The 24,955-nt window shown below is 45.5% G+C and overlaps 3 pseudogenes across 1 annotated transcript; 2 read left to right on the top strand and 1 right to left on the bottom strand.

Annotated features, from left to right (window-relative positions):
• The first annotated feature begins 1,191 nt into the window (after window positions 1-1,191).
• On the top strand, window positions 1,192-2,127 carry LOC147081730 (uncharacterized; annotated as a pseudogene).
• Window positions 2,128-9,110: 6,983 nt separating this feature from the next.
• LOC147081729 (uncharacterized) lies at window positions 9,111-10,938 on the top strand (annotated as a pseudogene).
• A 6,271-nt stretch (window positions 10,939-17,209) lies between these two features.
• On the bottom strand, window positions 17,210-22,516 carry LOC147081728 (uncharacterized; annotated as a pseudogene). Its single transcript, XR_015076461.1, has 2 exons — window positions 22,134-22,516; window positions 17,210-18,524 (listed from the first exon to the last, which is right to left on the bottom strand). The product of XR_015076461.1 is annotated as an uncharacterized LOC147081728 (transcript).
• Between the last annotated feature and the right edge of the window lie 2,439 nt (window positions 22,517-24,955).

Genomic DNA, 24,955 nt, shown 5'->3' with positions numbered 1-24,955 from the left:
CCTGTTGGATCGGATCACCCACGAGGGTGGGCTCTGTTATTTAGCCAATAAAAACCTTCAGTTACGTTCTTAACTCGTCGCCTTTTATTGGACTAATTGATAGGCATATCAATATGTTCAAGTATGTCACAGTCCCCTTGCCCGATTTCTATGTCTACATCGTCTTTCTCCATAGTGAACACAGATGCAAAAAATTCATTTAAAACCCCGCCTACATCATCTGGCTCTACACACAGATTGCCACTTTGGTCCCTAATGGGCCCTACCCTTTCCCTGGTTATCCTCTTGCCCTTAATATACTTATAAAACATCTTCGGATTTTCCTTTATTTTGCTCGCCAGTGTTATTTCATGGCCCCTCCTCGCCCTCCTAATTTCTTTTTTAAATATGCCCCTGCACTTTTTATACTCCTCTAGGGCTTCCTCCGTCTTTAGTCTTTTGTAACTGCCAAAAGCCCCCCTTTTTTACCTAATGCATTTTTGTATATCCCTTGTCATCCAAGGTTCCCTTTGCTTGTTGGTCCCACCCTTGACCTTTACAGGAACATGTTGGCATTGTACTCTCTCACTCGGGTGTGTGTGTTTCGGTGCTTTTCCAGTCACACTGATGTTTGAAATCTTTTCCCACAGACAGAACAGACAAACATTTCTCCTTCCACATTCACAGGCCAATGATATTCAGGTCCTGATGAATGGAGTGACTCTGTCATATCTTGATGTGATGTTTGGTTTTAGTTTGCGGTGTGTAAATGCTGCCCTTCTCACATCCTGTAAAAGGAGTTTGCAAAAGCCATCACTGTGAGTCCAGGATAGAAATTGACAAGATTCCCTCCTCCTGGTTCCTGGCCAAGGGGGCCGCGCATGCGCCCTGCTGCCCCCTGAGCCTCTCAAGATGGTGGCCGTTAACCTGGGCCTGTCACCGGGAGAAAGCCCCGCAGCTGCCGCCCCGCTCGGGGCAAACGCCCAGCCCGGAGACTCTTGTTTGGGGCCTGAGGCCCATCCCAGGTGTTTGTGAGGCGGATAATGTTGAGTGTTTTAATAATGGGGCCTGGGGCCACATTCGGGGTGTGTGCAGGCTGCGTCCCCCCGGGGTTCATTAACCTGCTCCCTGAGCTCTCGCACCAAATGTGTCAGCGGCTGCTGCCAAGGTCCGCGCAGGCTCAGCTCACACTGCCCGGGTGATTGACGGGAGCTTCCGACCCGAGTGAGAGTGTTCCAGTGCACTGACTGTGGAAAGAGCTTTAACCAGATACACAGCCTGAAAAAACATCACACCATTCACAGCGGGGAGAAACCGTACACGTGTTCTGTGTGTGGTCGAGGCTTCAACCAATCATCCAACCTGGAGAGACACAAGGACACCTGCACCACAGAGAAACCCTGGAAATGTGGGGACTGTGAGATGGGATTCAATTACCCATCCCAGCTGGAAATTCATCGACACAGTCACACCGGGGAGAGGCCATTCACCTGCTCCGTGTGTGGGAAGGGATTCACTCTGTCATCCCACCTGCTGGCACATCAGTGAGTTCACACTGGGGAGATGCCGTTCAACTGCTCTGTGTGTGGGAAGGGATTCACTCAGTCATCCGACCTTTTGACACACCAGCGAGTTGACACTGGGGAGAGGCCTTTCACCTGCTCTGTGTGTGGGAAGGGATTCACTCGCTCATCCCACCTTTTGACACACCAGTGAGTTCACACCAGGGAGAAGCTGTTCACCTGCTCCGTGTGTGGGAAGAGATTCACTCAGTCATCCGACCTTTTGCCACACCAGCGAGTTCACACCGGGGAGAGGCCATGCACCTGCTCAGTGTGTGGGAAGGGATTCACTCAGTCATCCAACCTGCGGACACACCAGCGACTTCACACTGGGGAGAGGCCATTCACCTGCTCAGTGTGTGGGAAGGGATTCACTCAGTCATGCCACCTGTGGACACACCAGCGAGTTCACACTGGGGAGAGGCCGTTCATCTGCTCCGTGTGTGGGAAGGGATTCACTCAGCAATCTAGCCTGCGGACACACCAATGAGTTCACACTGGGGAGCAGCCATTCACCTACTCCGTGTGTGGGAAGGGATTCACTCAGTCATCCAACCTGCTGGCACACCAGCGAGTTCAGATATGACTACAGGGGTTGGATTCTGCTGTTATTGCTGCTGTTAATATAAGAACATAAGAAACAGGAGCAGGAGTGGGCCAATTGGCTCCTTGAACCTGCTTCGCCATTCAATAAGATCATGGCTGATCCAATCTAGGCCTCAACACCACTTTCCCGCTCTCCCCACACCTCTTCATTCCTTTGTAGTTTAACTATCTGTCAATCTCCACCTTGAATATATTCAATGACTCCGCCTCCACAGCTCTCTGGGGCAGAGAATTCCAAAGATTCCCGACCCTCTGAGAGAAGAAATTCCTCCTCATCTCTGTCTTAAATAGTTGAGCCCTTATTCTGAAACTATGCCCCCTAGTTCTTGATACCCCCACCAGGGGAAACATCCTCTCAGCATCCATCCTGTCAATCCCCCTCAGAATCTTATATGTTTCAATAAGATCACCTCTCATTCTGCTAATCTCCAATGGGTATAGGCCCAACCTGCTCAACCTTTCATCATATGTCAACCCCCTCATCCCAGGAATCAACCTAGTGAAACTTCTCTGCACTGCCTCCAGGTGCGGTCTCACCAGCGCCCTGTAAAGTTGCATCAAAACTTCTCTACATTTATACTCCTGCCCCCTTGCAATAAAGGCCAACATTCCATTAGCCTTCCTAATTACTTGCTGTACATTCATGCTAACTTTTTGTGTTTCCTGTACTCGGACCCCCAGATCCCTTTGTACCGCAGCATTTTGTAGTCTCACTCCATTTAAATAATAATTTGCTTTTTCATTTTTCCTTCCAAATTGGATAACCTCACATTTTTCCACATTATACTCCATCTGCCAAATGTTTGCCCACTCACTTAACCTCTCTATACCCCTTTGCAGACTCCTTGTGTCCTCCTCACAACTTGCTAACCCACCTATCTTTGTATCATCAGCAAATCTGGCTACAGTGCACTCGGTCCCTTCATCCAAGTCAGTAATATAGATTGTAAATAGTTGAGGCCCCAGCACTGATCCCTGTGGTGCCCCACTAGTTACTGATTGCCAACCGGAAAATGACCCATTTATCTCTGTTTTCTGTTAGTTAGCCAATCCCCTATTCCTGCCAATATAGTACCCCCAACCCCATGCGCTCTTAACTTGTGCAGTAACCTTTTATGTGGCACCTTATTGATTGCCTTCTGGAAATCCAAATACACCACATCTACTGATTCCCCTTTATCCACCCTGTTACATCCTCAAAGAACTCTAGCAAATTTATCAAACACGATTTCCCTTTCATAAAACCATGTTGACTCTGTTTAATTGCCTTATGATTTTCTAAATGTCCTGCTATTACCTCCTTAATGAAGGACTCCAGCATTTTCCCAATGACAGATGTTAGGCTAACTGGCCTATAGTTTCCTGCTTTCTGTCTCCCTCCTTTCTTCAATAGTGGCGTTACATTTGCAGGTTTCCAATCCACTGGGATCTCTCCAGATTCTAGGGAATTTTGTTAGACTACAACCAACGCATCCACTATCTCGGCAGCCACTTCTTTTAAGACCCTAGGATGCAGGCCATCAGGTCCAGGGGGCTTGTCGGCCTTTAGCCCCATTAGTTTGCCTAGTACTTTTTCTCTAGTGATAGAGATTGTTTTAAGTTCCTCCCTCCCTATAGCCCCTCGATTATCTATTATTGTTGGGATGTTTTTAGTTTCTTCTACCACGAAGACCGATCCAAAATAATTGTTTAGAGTCTCTGCCTTTTCTCTATTTCCCATTATTAATTCCACAGTCTCATCCTCTAAGGGACCAACGTTAACTTTAGCTACTCTCTTCCTTTTTATATACCTGTAGAAGCTCTTACTGTCTGTTTTTATATTATTTGCTACTTTGCTCTCATACTCTATCTTCTCTTTCTTTATAATTTTTTTAGTCATCCTTTGCTGGTTTGTAAAAATGTCCCAATCCTCTGGCCTACCACTAATCTTCCCAACATTGTATGCCTTTTCTTTCAATTTGATACCATCCTTAACTTCCTTAGTGGTGCATCCTTCTCGTAGAGCCTTTCTTTCTCACTGGAATATACTTTTGCTGAGATTTATGAAATATCTCCTTAAATGTCTGCCACTGCTGATCTACCGTATTACCCTTTAATCTATTTTCCCAGTCCACTTTAGCCAACTCTGCCCTCATACCATTGTAATTGCCTTTATTTAAGTTCAGGACACTAGTTTCAGCGCCAAGTTTCTCACCCTCAAACTGAATTTGGAATTCGACATCCAGGCCTGAACCATGTTCATTCTGACAGTTGGGGTTTGTTTCTGCTGATCTTAATAACCCGAATAACTAGGCTGGAGTTTGAATTCTGGATGGATGTCAAATAAATCAGCTTTGTTTTAAACATGTTGTTGTAGATTTTTCTCTTTCCCACCTGAGTGTTTAGCACCACCTGGCTGGAGCTCAGAAAGGACAATCTGGGGGAGGATCGTACGGTGGGAACAGAACTTCAGCCTGGACACAGTCCTTCAGGGCCACACTGAGAGGGGCAAACGGTACTTTGGTCTCTGTCGTCTTCTCGGGTGAATTTCTCACGTGTTCAGGATAATTTTCTGCAACAATATGTCCTAGAACCAACAAGGGGGCAGGCCATATTAGATTTAGGAATGTACCAGATTTAGTGAACAGCCTCACTATGAGTGAACATTTATCTAACAGCGATCATAACGTGATCGAGTTCCACATTATGTTTGAAAGGGAGAAATGCGAAACAGCTACTAAGATTCTAGTGTTAGTTCAGGGCAACTTCAACAGGATGAGACCGAGACTGTCCACAGTAAACTGGGGAAATCTGTTAATGGGTAAAACAACAGATGATCAGAGGGAGATGTTCAAAAAATAATTTACGGTGATACAGAAGCAGCTTCTACCCCCGAGGGGCAAGAGCTCTACTTACCAAAAAACCCCAGCCATGGACGACTAAAGAGAGAAGGGACAACATCAAACTAAAAGAACAAGTACACAGAAATACAATAAATAGCACAAATCCTGGTGATTGGGAGAAATACAAAGAACAACAAAGGGTGACAAAACAGACAGTAAGAGCTACAAAAAGGGAGTATGAAAAGAAACTTGTAAGGATTATCAAAATCAACACAATTTTTATTACAATTATCTGAGGAAAAAGAGGGTGGTCAGGAGCAATGTGGGCCCCTTGAAAACTGATAATGGTGACATTGTAAATGATAATAAAAAGGTGGACATGTTGAATAATTATTTTGTGTCAGTATTGACAGAGTGGAAGAGGATAGCAGGCCGGACATCCCAAGGACACTAATATTGAATCAGGGACAGGGACTCACCAAAATAACAGTAATGAAGAAAATAATGGCACTAAAGAGTAACAAATCCCCAGGACCAGATGGTTTCCAAGCCAGGGTTTTAAAGGAAGTAGGTGAGAACATTGCAGATGCCCAAACTATAATCTTCCAAAGTTCTCTCGATCAGGTAACCATTTCATCAGATTTGAAAATTGCGCATGTCACTCCGCTATTTCAGAATGGTGAGAGAGGGCAACCAGGGAATTAGAGACCAGTTAGCCTAACATCTGTTGTGGGGAAATTACTAGAGTCTATAATTAACGATAGGGTGACTGAACACCTTGAACATTTTCAGCAGATTAGAGAGAGCCAGCATGGATTTGTGAAAGGTCGGTCATGTCTGACAAACCTGATTGAATATTTTGAAGAGGTGATTGAAGTAGACAGGGGAATGTCTATGGATGTTATTTATATGGACTTCCAGAAGGCATTTAATAAAGTCACTTATAAGAGTCTGTTAGCTAAAGTTGAAGCCCATGGAATTGGCTGAGTAGCGGGAGACAGAGAGTGGGGATAATGGGCAGGGACTCTAATTGGCAGGATGTGACTAACGCTGTCCAGCAAGGGTCTGTGTTGGGGCCTCAACTAATCACCGTATTTATTAATGACTTAGATGATGGGATAGAAAGTCACATATCCAAGTTGCTGATGACACAAAGATAGGTGGCATTGTAGGCAGTGTAGATGGAAGCATAAAATTAGAGAGATATTAATACATTAATTGAATGGGCAAAACTGTGGCAAATGGATTTCAATGTAGGCAAATGTGAGGTCATCCACTTTGGACCTAAAAAGGATAAAACAGAGCACTTTCTAAATGGTGAAAAGCTAGAAACAGTGGAGGTCCAACGAGACTTGGGGATCCAGGTACATAGATCATTAAAGTGTCATGAACAGGTACAGAAAATAAACAAAAAGGCTAATGGAATGCTGGCCTTTATATCTCGAGGACTAGAATACAAGTGGGTAGAGGTTACACTACAGCTATACAAAGCCCTGGTTAGGCCACACCTGGAGTACTGAGAGCAGTTCTGGGCACCACACCTTGGGAAGGATATGTTGGCCTTGGGAGGAGTGCAGCGTAGGTTTACCAGAATGATACCCGGACTTCAGGGGTTAAATTACAAGGAGAGATTAAACAAATTAGGGTTGTATTTCCTGGAATTTAGAAGGTTAAGGGGTGATTTGATTGAAGTTTTCAAGATATTAAGGAGAACTGATAGAGAGAAACTATTTCTGCTGGCTGGGGAATCTAGGACTAGGGGGCAGATGCTAGATCAATGGTTAATTTTAAATCGGAGATTGATAGATTTTTGTTAACCAAAGGTATTAAGGGATATGGGGCAATGGCGGGTATATGGAGCTAGGTCACAGATCAGCCATAACCTCATTGAATGGCGGAGCAGGCTCGAGAGGCTAAATGGTCTACTCATGTTCCTATGTTGTCAAGCTCTGGAATTCCCTCCCTAAACCTCTCCGCCTCTCTTTCCTCCTCTAAGATGCTCCTTAAAACTTACCTCTATGACCAAGATTTTGGTTACCTGCCCTAATATCTCCTTATATGACTCACTGTCAAATTTTGTTTGAAAACATTCCTGTGAAGCAACTTGGGATGTTTTACTACATTAAAGGCACTATATAAATGCAAGTTGTTGTTGTTGTCTGTGACACCAAATCCAGTGACCACTTAAACTTTGAGACCAAATCCAAGGACCACTTTCATATGGTTGTGGGACTTTGTATATTGTGGTGTTAATTAGTGTTAAAGCCTTCCTTAATGTGCGAACGAATGAACGAACACTCAAGTGAACACACGCATGCGGACACAAATAATACGCACGCACACACACATACACAATGGAACTTACATTCGACCGAATGAAGGGCCTTCACTCCCCAAGATGAAAGCCGGCACCCTATTGGGTGAGCGTGAGGCCTGTCTGGATGGATGAACGAACGCACGCATGCACACAGGTAGACAAATGACACGCACGCACACAGACATGCACAATGGAATTTACACTTGAGCGAATGAACAGAGGAATGAATGACTGATTGAGCAATGCCAGTAGGACTGGCGTATACGGGTTCTTTCTTTTCTTGGTTTATTAAATAGTGGCAGTTTGTACTGTAAACATTATTGATTTACCTGTAAAAATGTATTATTGTATATATATTGTTGACCATAAAGCTGTTTTGAGGCTTTATCCTTTTTATTGTGGTCAATGAATGTAATGGATTTACTATGTAATTGATGAGTTGTATAAGTACTGTTGTACTTGAATGTTAAAAAAAAAGGACAACAGGTAATACCAAGCAAAAATGAAGAGTCACTAGATTGCCAATAGGACTGGCGTAAAATTGTTTTTCACTATGGGTACCTGTACTGTTAATATTGTTGGTTTATCTGTAAAATTTACCACTGCATTTATACTGTTAATCCTAAAGCTGTTTCTAAGGCTTTGTTTAATTGTGGCTAATGAATGTAATGGATTTATTATGTAATTGATGAATTGTAACAAGTACTACCATATTTAAATAAATATGTTTAAAAATAAACCCCATGGGGACGTGGGCTGCACACACCCCGAGTGCGGCCCCAGGCCCCATTATTAAAACACTCAACATTATCCGTTTCACACACACCCGGGGTGGGCCTCAGGCCCCCGAACAAGAGCCTCCGGGCGGGGCATTTGCCCTGAGCGGGGCTTTCTCCTGGTGACAGGCCCGGGGTAATGGCCACCATCTTGAGAGGCTCAGTGGGCAGCAGGGTGCATGCACGCCCCCCTTGGCCAGGAACCAGGAGGAGAGAATCTTGTCAATTTCTATCCTGGACTCACAGTGATGGCTTTTGTAAACTCCTTTTACAGGATCTCATTGAATGGCGGAGCAGGCTCGAAGGGCCGAATGGCCTACTCCTGCTCCTATCTTCTATGTTTCTATGTTTCTATATTTACACACCGCAAACTCAGACCAACAGCAACAACTTACCTTTATATAGCACCTTTAAAACGTCACAGTAACGCAGTCAGACAATAATTGACACACATACTTTGTTTGTTGTCCAGTGCATTGACACAAAGTTCCTTCACAACTGTAACAATTTTATTGCGGTTGCTGTGAAGGCTGCGCTCACTCTGCTCGTACACCTGGTCTTCAAAGGAGGCAAAACAGGACTATTGCTGCCAAGCTCAGCTCTTTTTGATCAGAAAATATCAACTGTTTAGCCTCACCAGGAAATGCACAAAAGAGGCAGCAGTGCTGATTGGCTGCCCAGGAAAGTCCTATTTAGATTAAACTCCTTCATCCAGAGAGTGCTGAGAATGTGGAACTTACTGCCACAGGGAGTAGTTGAGGCGAAGAGCATGGATGTGTTTAAGGGGAAGCTGGATAAACACATGGGAGAAAGGAATAGAAGGAGATGCTGATAGGGTGAGATGAAGAGAGATGGGAGGAGGCTCGTGTGGAGCATAAACACCGCATGGACCAGTTGGGCCGAATGGCCTGTTTCTGTGCTGTACAATCTATGTAATAAGAGAGGAAAGAATGTTCCATAGAAACTAAAATTATCTGTTCTGCATTTTTTTCCTGAACGTACAGTGATGTCTTTTGTAAACTGCTTTTACAGGTAATATCATCAGCCTTTGAATGTGGAAGGAGAAATGTTTGTCTGTTCTGTCTGTGGGAAAAGATTTCAAACATCATTGTGACTGGAAAAGCACCGAGACCCACACACCCAAGTGAGAGTGTTCCAGTGCACTGACTGTGGAAAGAGCTTTAACCAGTTACACAGTCTGAAAAAACATCGCACCATTCACAGCGGGGAGAAACCATACACGTGTTCTGTGTGTGGACGAGGCTTCAGCTGATCGTCCAACCTGGAGACACAAGGACTCCTGCACCACGGAGAAACCATGGAAATGTGGGGCCTGTGGGAAGGGATTCAATTATCCGTCCCAACTGGAAACTGGGGAGAGTCTGTTCACCTGCTCCTTATGTTGGAAGGGATTTACTCAGTTGTCTAGCATGCTGACATGCCAGCGAGCTCGCAATAGGGAGAGGCCATTCACCTGCTCCGTGTGTGGGAAGGGATTCACTTGTTCATCCCACCTCACTGCACACCAACTTGATCACGCTGATGAGAGACATTATAAATCCTCTGACTGTAGGGACAGCTTTAAAACCTCTGAGGAGCTGATTGAACACCAGCGAGTTCACACTGCCGAGAGACTGTTCTGTTGCTTTCACTGTGGGAAGAGGTTCCGACTGTCATTCCGTCTGGCTGAACACCAGCTCCTTCACACTCATGAGAGTCCATTCAGTTGCTTTCACTGTGGGCAGAGGTTCAGCCAATCATTGCAACTCGCTGAACACCAGCAGGTTCACACCAGGGAGAGACCGTTCAACTGCTCCGAGTGTGGGAAGGGATTCACTCGTTCAGCCCACCTTTTAAAACATGAGGGTATTCACACGGAGGACAGTCGGTTCTGCTGCTCTGTGTGTGCAAAAGGATTCACTCGTTCTGTCCACCTTTTGACACACAAGTGAGTTCACACAGGGGAGAGGCCATTCACCTGTTCAGTGTGTGGGAAGGGATTCACTCGTTCAAGCCACCTTTTGGCACACAAGCGAGCTCACTCTGGGGAGAGGCCATTCACTTGCTCTGTCTGTGGTAAGGGATCCATTCAATCATCCCACCTCTTTACACACCAGTGAGTTCACACTGGGGAGAAGCTGTTCACCTGCTCCATGTGTGGGAAGAGTTTCCCTCGTTCATCCCACCTTTTGATACACCAGCGAGTTCATACCAGTGAGAGGCCATTCACCTCCTCCGTGTGTGGGAAGGGATTTACTTGTTTACACCACCTTTTGATACACCAGCCTGTTCACACCGCAGAGAGGCCATTCACCTGCTCTGTGTGTGGGAAGAGATTCGCTCAGTCATCCCACTTCCATGAACACCAATGTGTTCACTCTGAAAAAAGACCTTGTAAATGTTCTGACTGTGAGAATACCTTTAAAGGAAGTAATGAGCTGCTGAAACATCACCGCACTCACACTGGAGAGAAACCATTCACTTGCTTTGTGTGTCAGAAGGGATTCACCGATTCATCCCACCTACTGAGACACCAGTTAGTTCACACTGGGGAGAGAGGCAGTTCACCTGCTCCATGTGTGGGAAGGGATTCACTCAGTCACCCAACCTGCTGACACACCAGCGAGTTCACATGTGACTGCAGGGGTTGGATTCTGCTGTTCTTGCTGCTGTTAATCACATCCAGGACTGAACCATGTTCATTCTGACAGTTGGGGTTTGTTTCTGTTGATGCTAATAACCCTATAACTGGGCTGGAGATTAATATTCTGGGTCAATGCAAAATAAATCAGCTTTGTTTCAAACACAAGGTGTCGAGTCCTTGATTCCTCCAAGATAGGAGGAGACTAATTGATGTCCTGTTATCGACTGCTTCATTTTGGGGGTTTGAGTGCTCAGCCCGCCCCTGTCCTTCAGCCCCCTTCACTCACTCTGCAGCGGGTCCTCGGCTCCTCTGATCTGCAGCTCAACCCCCTTTTAAATGGGAAATATCCGAGCACAAAAGGTGCAGCAGGGAAATGGAGCAGCAAAGGGGGCTCGGCGGGGAGAGGTCCTGCTTCACCCTGCGTTAAAGGGAGCAAAAGTCCAAGGCTGGAAAGAGAGAGCCCAGAAAAAGATCAGAAGCTGCTGAGTGAAGGACTGGGATTGGGAGGTGGAGACAGCAAGCTTCCTCCCTGAGACTAAATCCAGGGACCACTTACACTGTGACACCAAATCCAGGGAACACTTACATTGTGTCACCAAATCCAGGGACCACTTACACTGAGACACCAAAGCCAGGGACCACTTACACTGAGACACCAAATCCAGGGACCATTTACACTGAGACACCAAGTCCAGGGACCATTTACACTGAGACACCAAATCCAGGGACCACTTACACTGAGACAAAAAATCCAGGGACCACATACACTGAGACACCAAATCCAGGGACCACTTACTCTGAGACACCAAATCCAGGGACCACTTACACTGAGACACCAAATCCAGGGACCACTTACACTGAGACATCAAATCCAGGGACCACTTACACTGAGACATCAAATCCAGGGAACACTTACACTGTGGCACCAAATCCAGGGACCACTTACACTGAGACAACAAATCCAGGGACCACTTACACTGAGACAACAAATCCAGGGACCACTTACACTGTGACACCAAATCCAGGGACCACTTACACTGTGACACCAAATCCAGGGACCACTTACACTGTGACACCAAATCCAGGGACCACTTACACTGAGACACCAAATCCAGGGACCACTTACACTGAGACACCAAATCCAGGGACCACTTACACTGAGACACCAAATCCAGGGACCACTTACACTGTGACACCAAATCCAGGGACCACTTACACTGTGACACCAAATCCAGGGTCCACTTACACTGAGACACCAAATCCAGGGACCACTTACACTGAGACACCAAATCCAGGGACCACTTACACTGAGACACCAAATCCAGGGACCACTTACACTGAGACATCAAATCCAGGGACCACTTACACTGAGACACCAAATCCAGGGACCACTTACACTGAGACAACAAATCCAGGGACCACTTACACTGAGACACCAAATCCAGGGACCACTTACACTGAGACACCAAATCCAGGGACCACTTACACTGAGACACCAAATCCAGGGACCACTTACACTGAGAACATAAGAAGATAAGAAATAGGAGCTGGAATCGGCCACTTGGCCCCTCGAGCCTGCTCCGTTATTCAATAAGATCATGGCTGATCTTGGGCTCAAAGCCACTTCCCCGCCCGCTCCCCATAACCCATCACTCCCTTATCTTGCAAAAATCTGTCTATCTCCACCTTAAATGTATTTAATGACTCTGCCTCCACAGCTCTCTGGGGCAGAGAACTCCACAGGTTTACAACCCTCTGAGAGAAGAAATTCCTCCTCATCACAGTTCTAAAAAGGCGACCCTTTATTCTGAAACTGTGCCCCCGAGTTCTAGATTTCCCCACAAGGGGAAACATCTGCTCTGGACTTGTCGAGCCCCCTCAGTATCTTATATGTTTCAATAAGATCCCCTCTCATTCTTCTAAACTCCAATGAGTATAAGCCCAGCCTGCTCAACCTTTCTTCATAAGTCAAACCACTCATCTCAGGAATTAACCTAGTGAATCGTCTCTGAACTGCCTCCAATGCAAATATATCCTTCCTTAAATAAGGAGACCAAAACTGTACACAGTACTCAAGGTGTGGTCTCACCAATACCCTGTACAGATGTAGCAGGACTTCCTTGCTTTTATACTCCAACCCCTTTAAAATAAAGGCCAACATTCCATTTGCCATTTTGATTACTTGATGTATCTGCATGGTAACTTTTTGTGTTTCATGCACAAGGACCCCCGGGTTCCTCTGTACTGTAGCATTTTAGAGTCATAGAGTCATAGAGTTATACAGCACAGAAAGAGGCCCTTTGGCCCATCGCATTCACACTGGCCATCAGGCCCTGTCTAACCTAATCCCATTTTCCAGCATTTGGTCCGTAGCCTTGTATGCTATGGCATTTCAAGTGCTCATCCAAATAATCTCTCTCCATTTAAATAATAATTTGCTTTTTTATTTTTCCTGCCAATGTGTATAACCTCGCACTTTCCCACAATATACTCCATCTGCCAAATGTTTGCCCACTCACTTAGCCGGTCTCTATCCCTTTGCAGATTCTTTGAGTCCTCTGCACAACTTGCTTTCCCACCCATCTTTGTATCATCTGCAACTTGGCTACATTACACTCTGTCCCTTCATCCAAGTCATTAATGTAGATTGTAAATAGTTGAGGCCCCAGCACCGATCCCTGTGGCAGCCCGCTAGCTACCTTTTGCCAACCGGAAAATGACCCATTTATCCCGACTCTCTGTTTTCTGTTAGTTAGCCAAATCTCTATCCATGCTAATATATTACCCCCAATTCTGTGAGCTCTTATCTTATGCAGTAACCTTTTATGTGGCACCTTATCGAATGCCTTCTGGAAATCCAAATAATACACATCCACTGGTTCATCTTTGTCCAACCTGCTTGTTACCTCCTCAAAGAACTCCAGCAAGTTTGTTAAACATGTTTGCCCTTTCATAAAACCATGCTTGCTCTGCTTGACTGCATTATGATTTTCCAAATGCCCTGCTGCTGCTTCCTTAATGAAGGACTCCAGCATTTTCCCAATGACAGATGTTAGGCCAACTGGTCTATAGTTTCCTGCTTTCTGTCTCCCTCCTTTCTCAAATAGGGGTATTACATTTGCAGTTTTCCAATCCTCTGGGATTTCTCCAGAGTCCAGGGAATTTTGGTACATTGCAACCAATGCATCCACTATCCCTGCAGCCACTTCTTTTAAGACTCTGGGATGCAGGCCATCTGGTCCAGGGGACTTGTCATCTTTTAGTCCCATTATTTTACCAAGTACTATTTCCTTAGTGATAGTGATTGTCCTTAGTTCCCCCTCCCTGTGGCCCCTTGATTATCCATTATTGGGATGTTTAGTGTCTTCTACCGTGAAGACAGATACAAAATATTTGTTCAGAGTCTCTGCCATTTCCCCGTTCCCCATTATTAATTCCCAGTCTCATCCTCTAAGGGACCAACATTTACTTTAGCTATCCTCTTCCTTTTTATATACCTGTAGGAGCTCTTACTATCTGTTTTAATGTTTCTTGCCAGTTTACTCTCATAATTCATCTTCTCTCTCTTTATTATATTTTCAGTCATCCTTTGCTGGTTTTTAAAAATTTCCCAATCCTCTGGTCTCCCACTAATCTTGGCAACATTGTATGCCTGTTTTCAATTTGATACCATCCTTTACTTCCTTAGTTAGCCACGGATGGTGCTCCCTTCTCTTAAAATCTTTCTTTCTCACTGGAATATATTTTTGTTGAGACTTATGAAATATCTCCTTAAATGTTCACCACTGCATTTCAACTATTTTACTCTTTAATTTATTTATTTTTGTTGAGACTTATGAAATATCTCCTTAAATGTTCACCACTGCATTTCAACTATTTTACTCTTTAATTTATTTATTTTTGTTGAGACTTATGAAATATCTCCTTAAATGTTCACCACTGCATTTCAACTATTTTACTCTTTAATTTATTTTTCCAGTCCACTTTAGCCAGTTCTGCCTCATGTAATTGCCTTTGTTTTAAGATCAGGACACTTGTTTGAGAAACAACTTTCTCACCCTCCAACTGAATTTGAAATTCAACCATGCTATGATCACTCTTTCCTAGAGGATCCTTTACTATGAGATCATTTATTAATTCTGTCTCATTACATAGTACCAGATCCAAGATAGCCTGCTCCCTGTTTGGTTCCATTACATACTGTTCTAGGAAACCATGCCGGATGCACTCTATGAACTCCTCCTCAAGGCTACCATGGCCAATTTGATTTGTCCAATCAATATGGAGATTAAAATCACCCATGATTATTACCGTACCTTTTTTACAGGCCTCCATTATTTGTTGATTTATACTTTGTCCAATAGTAATGCTACTGTTTGGGGGGCTGTAGACTACGCCCACCAGAGACATTTTCCCTTTATTATTTTTTATCTCCACCCAAACCGATTCTACATCTTGATCTTCTGAGCCAGTATCACTTCTCACCACTGCACTGATCCCATCCTTTAGCAACAAAGCCAGCCCACCTCCCTTTCCTTTCTGTCTATCCTTCCGAATTGTCAAGTACCCTGGAATATTCAGTTCCCAGCCCAGGTCACCTTGCAACCACGTCTCTGTAATGGCGATTAGATCATACCCATTTGTATCTATTTGTGCCATTACCTCATCTATCTTGTTACGAATGCTGCATGCATTCAGATATAGAGCTTTTAACTTTGTCTTTTTACCATTCCTCCTTGTTTTGGCCCCATTTTTTGTTGCACTCTTATTTTTAAACATTCTGTCCCTTCCTGTCACACTCTGGTTATTATTTCCCCCATCTCTATCCTGCTCTATTGCTTTCTCATTTCTCAAATGGGAATCAAAGGGCCTCAGTATGGGGAATGGTCATGGTGGTGAAACCAGCTCTAGTGAGGGTGAAAGGCGGGTAATGGATGAAGATATGACGGTGCATTCAGATGGCTACTGGTGGGGCCTGGTGACAGGTTATTGTCTGAAGCCCTTTTCAGGCAGGCCGATGATTGGATGTAACCAGAGCAACACCTGGATCCACCTGTTCTTGTCCCCAAATCCCAAAGTCTAATGTCCCTGATGTCTTTTTCTGTGGGAAATGTCGAGATGTGAAAGAAGAAAGGAAATCAGGCTCGGGCCAGAAAGAATGAACAATTCATAAGGCTGTTTTGTGACTCATCTGCGTGAGGTTAAAAAAAAATGAAATGAAAAAGGATACGTCCAGTGACACTGGCATTGTCAATAGTGGTTTCTATCCCTAACCCCAAACCACTAACGTCTAATCTTAACCCATAATGATAACCACCAACCTCTAATCCTAACACTAACCTCTAGTCCTAACACTAACCACTAACTCTAAATTGTTCAGTGTCAAAAGTCATTGTGATGTCACCGATGATGCAGGTCGGTCGCATTAACAAAAGTCATTGTGATGTCAGTGCTGATGTAGGTTATCCATGTTGTCAAGTCATTGTGATGTCACCAGCAATGCAGGTTGGTCGTGTTGTCAATAGTCATTGTGATGTCACCAATGATGCAGGTCGGCCGCATTAACGATAGTCATTGTGATGTCACCGACGATGCTGTGGAATTCACTTCCAGGGTCAGTGGTTGGGTAACAAGGTTCTGTGGTGACAAGTGGTCCTCGTGTTTTTATCCAGGACAGGCCTCAGCCCAGTCACTTGCTCCAAATGTTGATGCAATGGTTTAAGCCGAGAGGTGCCAGGGATCGAGAGCTGCAGCAGTTGTAAATAAAATCTAACTGTAAATAATCACTGATATAGTTTATCTTCATTTATTCCTATTTTAATAACTTTTGCTGAATGTGGCCCACGCCAAGGGCCAGGATATCGGATCAGACCCACCATAGAAAATGAGTTTGACACCCGAGGTCGACAATGTCAACCGGATTCCCCTCATCCACCAACCAAGCAACTTCTTCACAAAACTCCAGCTAGTTTGTAAGTCGTGACCTTGTTTTCCAGAAGCCGCGTTGAGTCTCTCTAACAGCCCCTTCCCTTTCCCCGGTGATCATAAACAGCATCTCTCAGGATCCCTTCAAACATCTTCCCTGTAATCGAGGTCATACTGATGGGCCTGTAGCTCCCCGGCTCTGATCTCTCCCCGATTTGGAAAATGGGAACTATGTGAGCTACCTTCCAATGTCAGGGAACAATCCCTGACTCTATGGAGCTGTTGATGATACGAGCAAGGGGCTCACAGAGCACCGTCCCATCTCTTTAAACACCCATGAGTGGATATCATCTGGACCTGGAGTGCCTCAAGATTAACCCACATGGAGACTTTGCTGTCAGTGCAGACAGACGAGAAAGACCAAAGTGCCGTTTGCCCCTCTCAGTGTGGCCCTGAAGGACTGTGTCCAGGCTGAAGTTCTGTTCCCGCCGTATGATCCTCCCCCAGATTGTTCTTTCTGAGCTCCAGCCAGGTGATGCTAAACACTCAGGTGGGAAAGACAAAAATCTACAACAATGTTTAAAACAAAGCTCATTTATTTGCATATATATCCACAATATTAAACTCCAGCCCTGTTATAGGGGTTATTAACATCAGCAGAAACAAACTCCAACTGTCAGAATGAACATGGTTCAGTCCTGGATGTGATTAACAGCAGCAATAACAGCAGAATCCAACCCCTGCAGTCACATGTGAACTCGCCGGTGTTTCAGCAGGTGGGATGACCGAGTGAATCCCTTCCCACAGACAGAGCAGGTGAACGGCCTCTCCCCAGTGTGAACTCGCTGGTGTGCCAGCCGGTTTGATGTTTGACTGAATCCCATCCCACAGACAGAGCAGGTGAAAGACCTCTCCCCAGTGTGAACTCACTGGTGTGTCAGCAGGTTGGCTGACTGAGTGAATCCCTTCCCACACTTAGAGCAGGTGAACGGTTTCTCCCCGGTGTGAACTTGCTGGTGTTTCAGAAGGTCGGATGACCGAGTGAATCCCTTCCCACACTCAGAGCAGGTGAACGGTCTCTCCCCAGTGTGAACTCGCTGGTGTCTCAGCAGATCCTTTTTGCTTATTAATCTCTTCTCACAGTAAGAACATTTAAAAGGTCTCTTATCAGTGTGAATGTGCTGGAGTGTCAGCAGGTTGGATGATTGAGTCAATCCCTTCCCACACACGGAGCAGGTGAACGGTCTCTCCCCAGTGTGAACTCACTGGTGTACAGTGAGTTCAGATGATCGCCTGAGCCCAGTCCCACAGTGACAGCACCTGAACGGTCTCTCCCCAGTGTGAACAAGTTGATGGCATGTCAGTCCCCCAGAACTTTTAAAGCACTTCCCACAATCTGGGCATTTAAAAGGTCTCTCGTATGTGTGAACTCGCTGATGAGTCAGTAGGTGGGATGAACGATTGAATCCCTTCCCACTCACAGGGCAGGTGAATGGCCTCTCCCCAGTGTGAACTCGCTGGTGTTTCACAAGGTCGGATGACTGAGTGAATCCCTTTCCACACTCAGAGCATGTGAACAGCCTCTCCCCGGTGTGAACTCGCTGGTGTATCAGTAGGCAGGATGACTGAGTGAATCCCTTCCCACACTCAGAGCAGGTGAACGGGCTCTCCCCATTGTGAACTTGCTTGTGTTTTGACAGGCCAGAGGGTCAGCTGAAGCCTTGTCCATATAAAGAACACGTGTACGGTTTCTCCCCGCTGTGAAGGTTGCTTCTTGCTTCCATGTTCAAAGGCGGATGATATTCAAGTCCCAGTTAATTGAGTGACTCGGTCAGATCTTGCTGTGCTGTTTGATTTGAGCTTCCCGTCTTCAAATCCTCCCTTTCTAATACCCTGTAAAATTAATTACAAACAAGAAAAAGGGAGCATGAGAGAGAACCCAGAAAAAAGCAGGGACAGGTTGTGAAATTGAGCTTAATGAATCTGGTCATTTGTGGGGACTGCACTAGAAAAAAGTGACTGAAAGCTGTCAGATTGTTGTAAAAACTGAACTGGTTCACTAATGTCCTTCAGGGACGGGAACCCGCCACCTGGTCTGGGCCTACACAAGACTCTGGCCTTTATGGGAGGAGAGACAGAAGTGGGCGGGGGTGAAGGTGAAGGATTTTATACATCTGCAACTGGATAAGAACTTTGACAGAAGCTCCCAAACCCACGACCTACATAGAAACATAGAAGATAGGAGCAGGAGTAGGCCATTCGGCCACTCGAGCCTGCTCCGCCATTCAATGAGATCATGGCTGATCACCCAAATTCAGTACCCTGTCCCTTCCTTCTCCCCATATCCCTTGATCCCTTTAGCCTCAAGAAATATATCCAACTCTTTCTTGGATATATTTAATGAACTGGCCTCCACCGCCCTCTGTGGCAGAGAATTCCACAGGTTCACCACTCTCTGGGTGAAGAAATTCCTCCTCATTTCAGTCCTAAATGGCTTACCCCTTATCCTTAGACTATGACCCCTGGTTCTGGACTCCCCAGCCATCAGAAACATCCTTCCTGCATCTAGTCTGTCCAGGCCTGACAGAATTTTATAGGTTTCGATGAGATCCCCTCTCAATCTTTTAAACTCCAGTGAGTATAAGCCCAATCGACACAATCTCTCATACATCATTCCTGCCATCCCAGGTATCAGCCTGGTGAATCTTCGCTGCACTCCTTCCATAGCAAGAACGTCCTTCCTCAGGTAAGGCGACCAAAACTGCACACAATACTCAAGGTGCAGTCTCACCAAGGCCCTGTACAACTGTAGCAAGACATCCTTGTTCCTGTACTCGAACCCTCTTGCTATGAAGGCCAACATACCATTTGCCTTCTTAACCGCCTGCTGCACCTGCATGCTTACCTTCAGTGACTGGTGCACAAGAACACCCAGGTCGCTTTGCACTTCCCCTTCTCCCAATCTATTGCCATTCAAATAATAATCTGCCCTCCTGTTTTTGCCACCACAGTGGATAACCTCACATTTATCCACATTGTAGTGCATTTGCCATGTTTCTGCCCAATCACCCAACCTGTCCAAATCGTACTGGAGTTTCACGACATCCTCCTCACAGCATACCCTCCCACCCAGCTTTGTGTCATCTGCAAATTTGGAGATATTATATCCAAATCCCTCATCCAGAACATTAATATATACTGTGAACAGCTGGGGTCCTAGGACCGATCCTTGCAGTACCCCACTAGTCACTGCCTGCCACTCGGAAAATGACCCGTTTATTCCAACTCTTTGCTTTCTGTCCGCCAACCAGTTCTCTATCCAAGTCAATACCTTGCCCCCAATCCCATGTGCCTTAATTTTGCACGCTAACCTCTTATGTGGGACCTTATCGAAAGCCTTCTGGAAGTCCAAATACACCACATCCACTGGTTCTCCCTTATCTATTTTACCAGTTACATCCTCAAAAAATTCCAGTAGATTAGTCAAGCATGATTTACCTTTTGTAAATCCATGTTGACTTTGTCTGATCCTGTCACTGCTTTCCAAGTGCTCTGCTATTACATCTTTTATAATGGACTCTAGCATTTTCCCCACTACCGATGTCAGGCTTACCGGTCTATAATTCCCCGCTTTTTCCTCTACCACCTTTTTTGAATAGTGGGGCAACATTTGCTACCCTCCAATCCATGGGTACTGTTCCAGAGTCTATCGAGTTCTGGAAGATGACCAGCAATGCATCTACTATTTCTAGGGCCACTTTCTTAAGTACCCTGGGATGTAGATTATCAGGCCCTGGGGATTTATCGGCCTTCAGTCCCATCAATTTTCCTAACACCATTTCCCTACAAATACTGATTTCTTTCAGTTCCACCCTTTCATCAGACCCTATGTTCCCCGGCATCTCTGGGAGGTTATTTGTGTCCTCCTTTGTGAAGACAGAACCAAAGTATGTATTTAATTGGTCTGCCATTTCTTTGTTCCCCATTATAAATTCCCCTGATTCTGACTGCAAGGGATCTACGCTTGACTTCACCAATCTTTTTCTCTTCACATATCTATATAAGCTTTTACAGTCAGTTTTTATGGTCCCTGCAAGCTTACTCTCATATTCTATTTTCCCTTTCTTAATTAATCCCTTTGTCCTCCTTTGTTGAATCCTAAACTGCTCCCAATCCTCAGGATTATTGCTTTTTCTGGCCAATTTATATGTCCTCTCTTTGGATCTTATGCTATCCCTAATTTCCCTTGTTAGCCACGGTTGAGTCACCTTTTTTGTTTTACTTTTATGCCAAAATGGGATGAACAAATTCTGTAGCTCATCCATTCGGTCTTTGAATGTTTGCCATTGCCTATCCACCGTCAACCCTTTGAGTGCCATTCCCCAATCAATCCTACCCAACTCGCTCCTCAGACCATCATAGTTTCCTTTATTTAAATTGAGGACCCTAGTCTCTGATTCAACTACTTCATTCTCCATCTTAATGAAGAATTTGATCATATTATGATCGCTCCGACCCAGGGGGCCTCGTACAACAAGATTGCTAATTTATCCTTTCTCATTACATAATACCCAGTCTAAGATGGCCTGATCTCTGGTTGGTTCCTCGACAGATTGGTCCAGGAAACCATCCCGTAAACACTCCAGGAATTCCTCCTCCACAGTATTGTTACTAATTTGGTTGGCCCAATCTATATGTAGATTAAAGTCACCCATGATGACTGTTGTGCCCTTATTGCACGCTTCTTTAATTTCCCTTTTGATGCCATCCCCAACCTCCGCCTTACTGTTTGGAGGTCTATATACCACTCCCACTAACGTTTTTTTCCCCTTGGTATTCCTCAATTCTACCCATACAGATTCCACATCATCAGAGCTAATATCCTTCATTACAATTGTGCTAATCCCTTCTTTAACCAGTAATGCTACCCCACCTCCCTTTCCTTTTTGCCTATCTTTCCTGAATATCGAATACCCCTGAATGTTGAGTTCCCAGTCTTGGCCATCCTTGAGCCACGTTTCAGTAATCCCAACTAAATCATATTCGTTTACCTCTATTTACGCAGCCAATTCATCCACCTTATTAAAAATGCTCCTCGCATTAAGACACAAAGCCTTCAGGCTTGTTTTTTTAACACTCTTAAACCTATTAGAATTATTATTTTCTGTGGCCATGTTTGATTCAAACCGTTGATTTCTCTGACTGCAACTTTTGTTTTTCCCCTTCCTATCTTTTGCTTTTATCCTTGTTTCCCTTTCCTCTGTCTCCCTGCTCAGGTTCCCAACCACCTGCTATTTTAGTTTAAACCCTCCCCCACAGCACTAGCAAACACTCCCCCTAGGACATCGGTTCCAGCCCTGCCCTGGTGCAAACCGTCCGGTTTGAACTGGTCTCACCTCCCCCATCACCTCCAAATTCCCCACCAAGTCACACACCATCCTGACTTGGACATATATCGCCGTTCCTTCATCGTCGCTGGGTGAAAATCCAGGAACTCCTTACCTAACAACACTGTGGGAGGACCATCACCACACGGACTGCAGGGGTTCAAGAAGAAGGCTCACCACCCCCTTCTCAACGGGCAACTCGGGATGGGTAATAAATGATGGCCTTACCAGCGACATCCACATCTCAAGAATTAATTAAAAAATCTGCATATGTAAAATAGATTAAAAGCCTCTACAGAAATACTTGTTCCTAAAACAATACTCTTTCACATTGTAGGGACAGTGTCTGTTTAACAACCTAATCTCCTCCAGAATCCACCTCCCCTGACAGTCTCACATTGGAAATTGTTGGGTCCTCCTGGGCTCAGAAGTACTGGGGGTTAAACCCAGCAGCTTCTCCTCCATCTCCACTCCAGCTCAAACTGAAGCAACAAAAAGACCTACACAGGCGGCCAGGGAGCGACTTCCGCATCCAGCACCCGCCCTGATACAAGCCGGCTCTGGATTGGCGGCTCTGCTGTGTCGATCCAGTTGTGGTTTCTCCTGTCTGGGGGAGGCACTGCACCCTGGGTTTCCTGGTGTCGGGGCCCTGGCCGCACGTCCGCCGGGCCCGGCCGCTCTGATTCAGGGCCTGAGGCGTGCACTCGGTGTTGCTGAGGCTGTGCTCGCCCCCCCTCAGTGTCCTGGAGCCGCACCACGCATGCCCCGCACAGGAAGGCGGTCTCCGGGGACCAGCCCTTCCCGTGCCTGTGCGCTGCACCCCTGCTGATGGAGATAGGCCGTATTCACCCGCGCGGGGCACTCTGGGTAAGAGCATCCGCCATGTTCGGCATTGTGTTTCCCTGGAGTTCAGGTTCTGAGTTTCAGACACTTCAGTGACAAGTGGACCAGGTGTTGAAAGCTCATTCATTTCCCTCGCTCCATGTCGCTGTTAGTTAAAGGTACAGAGATTGATTTCCCCTCATTGTGCATCTGTTTGTAATTTTTAGATGTAAGAAGTCACACAACACATTTACAATCTATATTAACGATTTGGAGGAAAGGACCCAGTGCAACATATCCAAGTTTGCCGATGATACAAAGATGGGAGGGAAAGCAGTGAGTGAGGAGGACATAAAAAACCTGCAAAGGGACATAGACAGGCTAAGTGAGTGGGCAGAGAGTTGGCAGATGCAATATAATGTTGGAAAGTGTGAGGTTATGCACTTTGGCAGAAAAAATCAAAGAGCAAGTTATTATCTAAATGGAGAGAAACTGCAAAGTGCTGCAGTACAAAGGGATCTGGGGGTCCTGGTGCATGAAACACAAAAAGTTAGTATGCAGGTGCAGCAGGTGATCAGGAAGGCCAATGGAATCTTGGCTTTTATTGCAAGGGGGATGGAGTATAAAAACAGGGAAGTCTTGCTGCAGTTATACAGGGTATTGGTGAGGCCACACCTGGAATACTGCGTGCAGTTTTGGTTTCCATATTTAAGAAAAGATATATTGCTCTCAAGGCAGTTCAGAGAAGGTTCACTCGGTTGATTCCAGAGATGAGGGGGTTGACATATGAGGAAAGGTTGAGTAGGTTGGGCCTCTACTCATTGGAGTTCAGAAGAATGAGAGGCGATCTTATCGAAACATATAAGATTGTGAGGGGGCTTGATCGGGTGGATGCGGTGAGGATGTTTCCACTGATGGGTGAGATTAGAACTAGGGGACATAATCTTAGAATAAGGGGCTGCCCTTTCAAAAGTGAGATGAGGAGAAACTTCTTCACTCAGAGGGTAGTAAATCTATGGAATTTGCTACCCCAGAGAGCTGTGGAAGCTGCAACATTAAATAAATTTAAAATGGAGATAGACATTTTCCTAGCAGATAAGGGAATTAGGGGTTACGGGGAAAGGGCAGGGAAGTGGACGTGAGTCTAGGTTCAGAGCAGCCATGATCCTATTGAATGGCGGAGCAGGCCCGACGGGCCGTATGGCCTACTCCTGCGACTATTTCTTATGTTCTTATGCTCTTATGTAACACCAGGTTATAGTCCAACAGTTTTATTTGAAATCACAAGCTTTCAGAGCACTGCTCCTTCATCGGGTGAAGTGGAGAGATGCCTATAGACACAGATTATATAGTCAGAGAATAATGCCAGATGATTACATGTAATCTTTCTAACTGCCATTTATCACACCTCAGCAGAGAGATAATCACAGCAATCAAAGGTGTGAATGGTGTCCAAGCAGGTCAGACAGGAAAACATTACATCAAAGAACAATGAGGTGGTGTCACAAGGGGTCAAATGTTGCAGATGCTGGGGTCTGTATGAAAAACAAAAAACAGACAAAACACATTTTCTTTGCTGGAAATCACAGCAGGTCTGGCCGCATCTGTGTAGAGAGAATAAGCCAATGACGACTCGAGTCTGGATGACCCTGCATCAGGTGGGGTTACATGTAGCATGACATGAACACAAGATCCCGGTTGAGGCCGTCCTCATGAGTGTGGAACTTGGCTATCAGTTTCTGCTATATGATTTTGCGTTGTCGTGTGTCTCGAAGGCCGCCTTGGAGAATGCTTACCCGAAGATCGGAGGCTGAATGCCCTTGACTGCTGAAGTGTTCCCTGACTGGGAGGGAACACTCCTGCCTGGCGATTGTTGCGCGGTGTCCATTCATCCGTTGTCACAGTGTCTGCATGGTCTCGCCAATGTACCATGCTCCGGCGCAGCCTTTCCTGCAACGTATGAGGTAGACAACGTTGGCCGAGTCACATGAGTATGTACCATGTACCTGGTGGGTGGTGTCCTCACGTGTGATGATGGTATCTGTGTTGATGATCTGGCATGTCTTGCAGAGGTTGCCGTGGCAGGGTTGTGTGGTGTCGTGGTCGCTGTTCTCC

This window comes from Somniosus microcephalus, unplaced genomic scaffold (genome assembly GCF_052327205.1).
Source record: "Somniosus microcephalus isolate GS21.2 unplaced genomic scaffold, FLI_Smic_1.0 scaffold491, whole genome shotgun sequence".
NCBI lineage: Eukaryota > Metazoa > Chordata > Chondrichthyes > Squaliformes > Somniosidae > Somniosus > Somniosus microcephalus.
This window is presented reverse-complemented; position numbering and strand designations above follow the sequence as displayed.